Raw genomic sequence first — 8,434 nt, forward strand, 5'->3', positions numbered from 1 at the left:
CCCACTCCATCTAGTGGCTGGGAAGGGCCGGCACTGTGAATGAGGGAGACTTTTACCCACAGCCTCCCCGGCCAAGGGGAAGAAGTGGGCTTCTCTCAGTCCCTTGCACTGGGAGTCTGTGGACAGGCACGGCTGACACAGGGGGAGCGGAGACGGCGTCCATTCCTCGTGAGAGATGGTAGTTCAGCCCCAAGGCCACAGTGACGTCTATAAATCCAAAGAGGAGAGATCTTTATTTAGAGTTTATTGAGAATAGCTACGATCGTATTATTTGTCCAGTCTCTGGAAACCGGACGATGCACACACATAAGAAACAGCTGGTTAAGCTGTGACTGAAGAGGGGAAAAGACAGTGCAGTAGCACAGCGAGTAAGAAACTCAGTTATGATGCAAGACGCCCCCAGTTCAACTCTCGCCTCGGCCCTGAAGTCATTAGGTGGCACCAGGAAAGTCACTGTCCTTCAGCCTCAGTTCCTCAACCGGATCCGCAGCACAGGGATGATCTTAGCCTGTTGTAAGGATTGCTGCTAGATCAGACTTCCCAACCTGCTGCTTTCCAGATGTGTTGGACTATAACTAATAAAGGATGAACCTATCAGTTTTACTTTTTTTGCCTTCATTTAAAAAACTCTCAAGTTCTTTCTGTTATACCTATGAAGAAGTATGAAATTTCTTGTAAATTATCAGAACAAACTGGAAATGAAATTTGCACTTCTCTGTGTAGGCCAACTTGAATAGATGCTGCCATTTTCACGACCCTTGGTGCAGCTGCCCAGCTGTTAACACATGGTGGCAACCCGAATTCTGCATCACAAATATGGCTCAGTGCATAGAGATTTGGACCGGGACTTTTAAGGGCTAAAAACTCTGGAAAAAGATATGCCCTGAATATGAAAAAAATTGTCAATTTTGGTAAACTCTGATATAAAAATGAACTGAAGCAAAATTCTCACCCATTCCTAACAATTACTATTGTTCCCAAACACCCATGCTGGCTGGGAATGATGGGAATTGCGATGCAGCACATCTGGAGGCGATCTGGTTGCCCTAAGCTGAATGACACAATGCAAAGCACGTTTATTGCTTTCAAAGCGTTTGTTTTGCTTTGAACATTTGAAAGGAATACACATATGCCATTGTTATTAATAATGGTAATTCATTCAAGGAATTCAAGAATTTGACTGTTCTTTATTGTGCTTACTCTAGCTGGCTGAAGAAAGTTGTAGTTTTTTTACTTTTTGCTGCCCTTACTCTTCAGAACACTGAACATGGAATGAAATATGCTCCCAAATTGTAGAGTTTTGGTTTGATACTGCTATTAGGAATGGATATCTCAGCTTTAAAATTACTTATTAAGCAAAAAATTGTTTGGAAATGTTTCATAGGGCACTGATTCTTTCCCAGGACTTGCTGTGATAAGCAGGGTGACTACCTGCTGCTTTTTTGTCCCCAGATATTATGTCTAAATAATATTCCACATTATCCTCCAATCTGAAAATCTGGTTACTAGTAAAGTGTGCCTGGAAATGCTGCATGCTGTGGACAGGCATGCTGCTGACGCTTAGCAGCTAATGACACATCAGAACACACCCATCTCAACAGAAAAACAGACCATGTCAACAAAATAGCATAAATCAGCAGGCTGAGTAATTAGTAAGTGCAGAAATATGTGCATAAATAAAAACAGGTTTCTTAAAAAAAAGAAAAAGAAAATTTCCATTGTTGTTTTGAAAAAGGCAATAATCTTTGCGGATGGTGCACCAGACTGTTCTAGGGTCACATAACGTCTGCAATCACAGCAAAAGGGGGACTGTAGACTGAGCAGCCATCAAATCCGATAAATGTTCCCGTATTTTTGGACCTGAGGAACAACTATTTCTTCACCAAGATCAGTACTTTAAGACTTCAGGTTTCACCCTCCTCAACCCATCATCTTTTGCTATAATATGGTTGGCCCTCCAGAGGCTGCTAGATTGCAACTCCCATCAGCTCAAGCCATCAGAGATAAGAGTGAAGGATAATGGGAGATGTAGTCCAACACTGTCTGGAGAGCCACAAGTTCCCTATCCTTGCCCCACCCCCCTACCCACCCCCCAATGAAGAAGGACGCTCCTGTCTCCAGGGCCCAGCAGTGCCCAGCAGGGCCTCGATTGCCCTTTCTCCCTGGGGCCCCTCCAGCACAGCCAGACTGCATTTCCTGGCAATGGTACTTAACCAAAGCAACTGTGCACAAGTTGGTGCGTAGCCCTTCCAGCCACTTGCAATGAATGCATGAAACATGCAAGTCTTGGCTGGGTTGATGCCTCCCATGTTAAATTCTCCTCTTTCATCACACTGCTTGGCTTTTTAAAGTGCCACAAATTTCAGACCCTGTGTTCATGTCAGGAATATGTCCCAGACATCTCTCTCTCTCACTCTCTCTCTGTTGTCTTGCAAACTTTCCCAGCATATACACAAAGAAATAGGTCTTGCATTTACATTTCCTGTAAAACTCAAGTGACTTCACTAACACCATTCCGTGCCACCACTCTCACTTCCAGATGATCATGTGTGCGAGCACATTTTTTCAAGTTATGTGATTAGCATTTTGTGAGAAAACCATCTGCAGCTTTTCTGGGACATTCTGAAGCCATCGGAAATACCATCCTGCCTAATCACTTGGATATCAATGTGGAGTTTCAACCCTGCTCTAATTAAAGCTCAAATAAAAACCATCCCATGTTAGGGTGAAATTACGCAAAGCTGCAGAACAAAGACACAACGCTTGAGTGGTAGAGGCTCTGATGACTCTTTCAGCTCCCAACGATTTCACACAAACACCAAAGCTTCAAGTCTGGGAGTAAACCAAACACTTTGACTATGGCACTCCCTTGCTAAAAAGCAACTGAGCAAGCCAGTCTGACCCTTGGTGGCACAAGATTGTGCCATGGCAAGCACATTTCCTTTGCATTTAGCCTAGAAGTGAGGCCAGGACCAATCCATATATGGGCTAGCTTGATCCAAAGAAAGGTAGTTCTGCAAAGTCCCACTGAAAACCCAATGAGAGGTGAATAACAAGCACATAATGCACATCTTAATGGATGAGAAAGTTAACAGGATGTCTGGCTTTCTTTGGTTTATTGTAGGTGCACATGCACCTGTACGCAAAGCAGGCAAGTACTAGGCGGACTGGCAATTTGCAGTGGGGCAGAGGAGCTAAGGAGAGGAAGGAACGGAAAAAATGTAAAGCTGATCCCTGGTCTGCACCCAGTTATTTGGCCCTGACTTGGAGATACAGAAGCTCCCAAGCAGGAGCCAAAGCTGGAAACCCTTCTGGGAAACCCCAGAAGACCACTCACTTCCCACTGGCTCGCCCCTTTCCCCTCAACCACTGGTGACTCGGTGGTTTCCCAGCTTTTGTGCTGGAGAGAAGCTCCGGAGAGCTTTCCCACAATGGAATTCAGCCCCTGCGTAAATGGAACTAAGGGCGAAGGAGAATGTTAGATCACTCATAGCAATACCTTCAGAGCCTAGTTACGCATTGTGCTGTTCAGTCAATACAAGGCTAAGGGAAGTCACCAGCATGGAGGGGAGAAGAAAACTGGCAACTTGGTGCCATGTCTGGAAACATTTGCTCTCAGCCTCATCTCACAGATGCTGAGAAGGAGCAGCCAAAGCAGTTGTCTTCAATTACAGGTTGAGCTGGAGAGACAAAGGGAATAACAAGCATTGCAGGGAGGCTGGCCAACTCCTGGAAGAGTCTATGTTTATCCCTGGTTTACTGAAACTGCCAGTGTTTCCAGGGGAGATCTAGGCCGCGTATGTGCCACCATGCATTGCAAGTGCAAGAACCGTCATCTCTCTGCCCAGCATGGCAGCCAGCCTGTTGTGGTCACTGCTGTTTATTATCAGTCAGTTTGCTGCCTTCATCTTGAAGAAGCAACATCCCAAGATAAATCAAAAGGTGAGACGAGCAATTTGCCGCAATGGAATTTTAAAAAGCTGGAAACAGTGCATCATGGTGTGCACTTCCCTAACAGTGCATCATGGTGTGCAAAATGCACAGCTGTCCATTACTTGCACACTTAAACCCACAATTGTCACTGCTTGCACATTTGCAATTATTAATTGGCATTCTCCCAGTACCAAAAAGCCTCTCTTGTAAACCGTTTTGAATATGGGTGACAGTGTGTCCAAAAAGATAAACATACTGTAGGAATTCATGTCCCTCTTATAACACCTCCAGCTCCCTCACGTAGTTGTGTACAGGACTACGCTAAGGTTAGACAGACTCCTTTCCCTGCCCGGATGCCTTAGTTCTTCAACTGAGGCATAAGAATTGTGCTAAATTGTCCAAGGACTTATCTGGGCCAACATGCTATTCCCACAATGGCTGGCCAGATTCCAATGGGAAGCCCACAGGCAGGAGAGGAGTGCAGTAGCATCCTTCCATGCACATTCCCCAAAGACTGATGTTCAGAGAGGCACTGGATTTGAAGGTACTATGGGGCCATCATAATTAGCAACCACTGATAGCCTAACGCTGCATGAAAATGGCTGTAACCCCCAGAAGAGATGCCAGGGACTGCGCCTGGGCACTTATACGTGCATTCTCCCCACTGGCCTATGGCTCTTGCCTTTGCAGACAGCAGAAACCAGCCACGACAATCGCACAGCACTGACTGATCCGGCACTTGGAGGCACCACGTAGTCATGTGCTCAAGCAGGCAACCAATATGAACTGAAAACCCTTAGTATGCCTGGACTGTCGTGATCAAGTATTTTTTACGGGCACATACAGACCTATAAATTGCATGGAATATTCCAGTAGCGATGATGCTACACCACACTAACCTTGTGTACCTTTCCAATTCCCTCCAAATGATCACGCCATCTTGATGGCTGCCTCCGCATTTCTTTAGCACCTGCAACAACAGAAAGACAGATTCCGTTCTACTGGGAGGACTGCAGGCACATCAAAGCCCTGGACAGCCAACCTCCAGCATCAGGGTTGCCGAGTCACGCAGAGGCCGAGCTGAGCAAACCATATGCTGGTTTTGAGCTTAGCAAACCATATTCTTCTTCCCCCTTTTTCCAATGGCAACAAACACCTGACAGTGAAGAGTGTCAGATGCATGGATAAGTTTCTCCACTGCGTCTCTTCAAGCCAGGCTTCCTCGGAACTGGGCATGCAGGGATCACATTACCAACACTTGAGCCTCCGCTGCCAAGCACTACAGAAATTAGCATCAGTCCCAGGCTGAAGTACCCAGTCCATACATTTCAGTGGGGTAAAGCCCAAGACTGGCCTTAAAAAGAAAAACACACTGGACAAGGTAAAAAGAAAAACACCTTTAGTATTTCCCTATCAGTTTACAGCTTTCTTTTATATGTATGTATGTATGTATGGTGCTTACAGAGTTTATAATATTTGTAATATTTATAATATTTATAAAGATTGCCCCCAAATTAAAGGAAATTTATTGTTGCCTCAAGTTAAAGCCATAATTACCTGAAAAATGAAAAAAAAAAATACTGTATAGCTATAATTCTAGAAAAAGACTCCCACAGCTTTTTTCTACATAGTTCACTGTAGATGATACACTGCATAAACAAAGAGTCCCTGAAGTCAACTTGGTACTCCTCTCAGTCTGGCAGTTGGGACAAGGAATGGCTTGCACACCCCTAAGCCCATCTCTGATAAAGACAGCTAAATATTTAGTAGGGAGAGGCAAATCCCTGAGCATTGGCGAATGCCTCACCATAACAGGCTGCACCAACCACCATAGCAAAACAGTGCCAGGATACAGCACTGGACCAAAGCCCCGCTTGCGCATTGATCCTGTTTGCTTGCATAACGAGACAAGAAGGCCTGCAGTCTTGTGCTACCCAAATGGCCTGGTCTAATGAAGAAGCAGAGCAGTCGTCAAGAGTTCGACAACACACTGACTCACCGATACTCAGATGCTGATTCCCCCTGACAACCACATTAAAAAAATACTCATGCTATGACCCTGAAGTCTTCTGGTCCTTTGGAAATACCATCAAAGACACTAGCCTTTCTGAATAAGTTCATTCAGCACCACAGACTAAGTATTTCCTCTATATTCATAATCACAGGAGGGTTGTATTTTGGCAATGGTATGTTGTCAAACGGTATTTTCATCTATCTAATACTTATTTATTTTCTATAATCCACAACAGCTGACAAATGGGGAAAAAATCCATAGAACAACATCTCTTAATTAAAACACAGAGTCATGCTCTGAAACCTCAGAGATGCTAAGTATAATGACCCTCAACAACCCACATTCAATGTTGTATGGTGTGTTAAGAGCACTGGCAATTTTATTTTCAGCCAAAACCGTAAAGGAACCCAAGAGAGGACCGTAAGTGGTCAGAGTGAAGATGTCTGCTTGCCATTTCCATATCCTGGACAGGAATCCTTTTCTTTCTGTTCAGAGGTTCAGCTATTTGCATTCCAGACACTTCCTCACCTGCCTCCAATAGTCACCACTGTAGCCACTATTTGCCTCACCCCAAGCTAGGATGGCCAAAGGGTGCTCACCTAGGCAAAGAGAGATCAAGTGCAACTGCAGGACAGATTCATCTGGATTCACAGTCCATTTTGATCACATTAGTATAAGCATAGGAGAGGTGCCGGTCAGCATTTACATTGTGGTGACCACTATGAAAATGTGATAAGGTACATGGATCTGTAATCTGCCAATGTTCTGTAGATTTTTTCCACATCATGGTAACACTAGCCTGCAAGCAAGAGGAAAGGGACAAAACTCAAAGACAGAGTACATGCTTTACATGCAAAAGCTCCTAAGTTCAATCTCTCCTAAGTAGAGATGGGCAAGATGCCCACCTGGAACCATGGAAATCTGCCATGAGTCAGTGCAGACAATTCAGAGCAGGATGTGCCAACTTTTGGTGTTTTCAATTATGCACTGGTTATACTTAGAGTAGACCCTATAAATGTGATGGGACATAACTTGGTAATGACTCTCAGTTCTCATTTATTTCAGTGGATCTACTCTTGTTGTTAATCACAAAGTTGTGCCTGACCCATCACGATCCCATGGACAACATTCCTCCAGGCTTTCCTGTCCTCCACCATCCCTCAGAGTCCACCCAAGCTCACACCCACTGCCCTAGTGACTCCATCTAGCCACCTCATCCTCTGCCATCCCCTTCTTTTGCCGTCAATTGTTCCCAGCATTAGGGTCTTCTTCAGTGAGTCCTTCCTTCTCATTAGGAGGCCAAAGTATTTGAGTTTCATCTTCAGTATCTGGCCTTCTAAAGAGCAGTCAGGGTTGATTTCCTTGGCTCTACTTTAAGTTATAAGCACTTAAATCTGCTCCATTCCATAAAATGTAGAATTATGGTAAAAGTCATCTTTCCATGGGACTGGATGTTACAGACTGCTGACCTCTCATGTGGTTGCATGAGCCTGTTGGAGAATTTAGAAGAGGTCCTCACAGGTAAAATGGCTGAGTATACCAATTGTCTTCCCAGACTAACATCCCGCACACACATTTTCAAGTTCCACACATTCATAAGATGAAAATAACAGCTTTACTTTATTTTGCATTATTCAGGCTTCATTTGGATTACTGTGTCCACTTCCGGGCATCATATTTTAAGAGAGACATTGATAAACTGGATTATCTCCAGATATGAATAAATGGAATGGTAAGGCGTCTGAAAACCAAGTCCTGCGAAGAATGGTTGAAAGAGCTGGGTATGCTTAATCTGGAGAAGAGATTAAGGAAAGACATGATAATAGTCTTCAAATATCTGAAATGCTGTCATGCAGAAGATGAAGGAAAATTGTTCTCTGTTGCTCCTGAAGACTAGAACCAATTGGGACAAGATGCAGAGCAGCAGATTTGAGCCACATGGGGAGAAATGTCCTAACCGTGAGAATTGTTGAACCATAAAACAGACCCCTGAGAAAAGACATTCTGGCTGTTGAACCCAGCTTTGAGCAGTGGTTTGGACTCAGTGATCTCCAAGATACTATGATCCGGTGTTACTGATGCATCACAAAAAACTTACCTAGAATTTGTGATAAATGTCAGTTCACAACCTGGAGGAAGGAAAGAGTGTGTTCATAATGTTATAATGTTGTGCTGAAAATTTTAACACTCAAAGTTTATTTTGTGGGGATTTGGGCCTCCCAAAACTGGGAACAAGGAAGGCTGGGGACAGTTGTCACAAACAGGATTTTGTTAAAAAAAAAAAAAAAAAAAAACAGCAGGAGGCGGCGGAATAGAAGAAGGAGGGGGGAGAAAAAAGGACAAAGCGAACAAACCCCACCCCCATAAACTGCATTTTTGCACCCACCCAGGGCACCACTGTCGGCAACAAGCAAGGTCTTTCTCATAACTGCTACCTGGACCATCCCCTTCCATATGCTCCAGGAATGCCCTGCGTTAGTGACATAC

Source organism: Varanus komodoensis, unplaced genomic scaffold, assembly GCF_004798865.1.
Source record: "Varanus komodoensis strain SLA01 unplaced genomic scaffold, ASM479886v1 scaffold15, whole genome shotgun sequence".
In the NCBI taxonomy this organism is placed as follows: domain Eukaryota; kingdom Metazoa; phylum Chordata; class Lepidosauria; order Squamata; family Varanidae; genus Varanus; species Varanus komodoensis.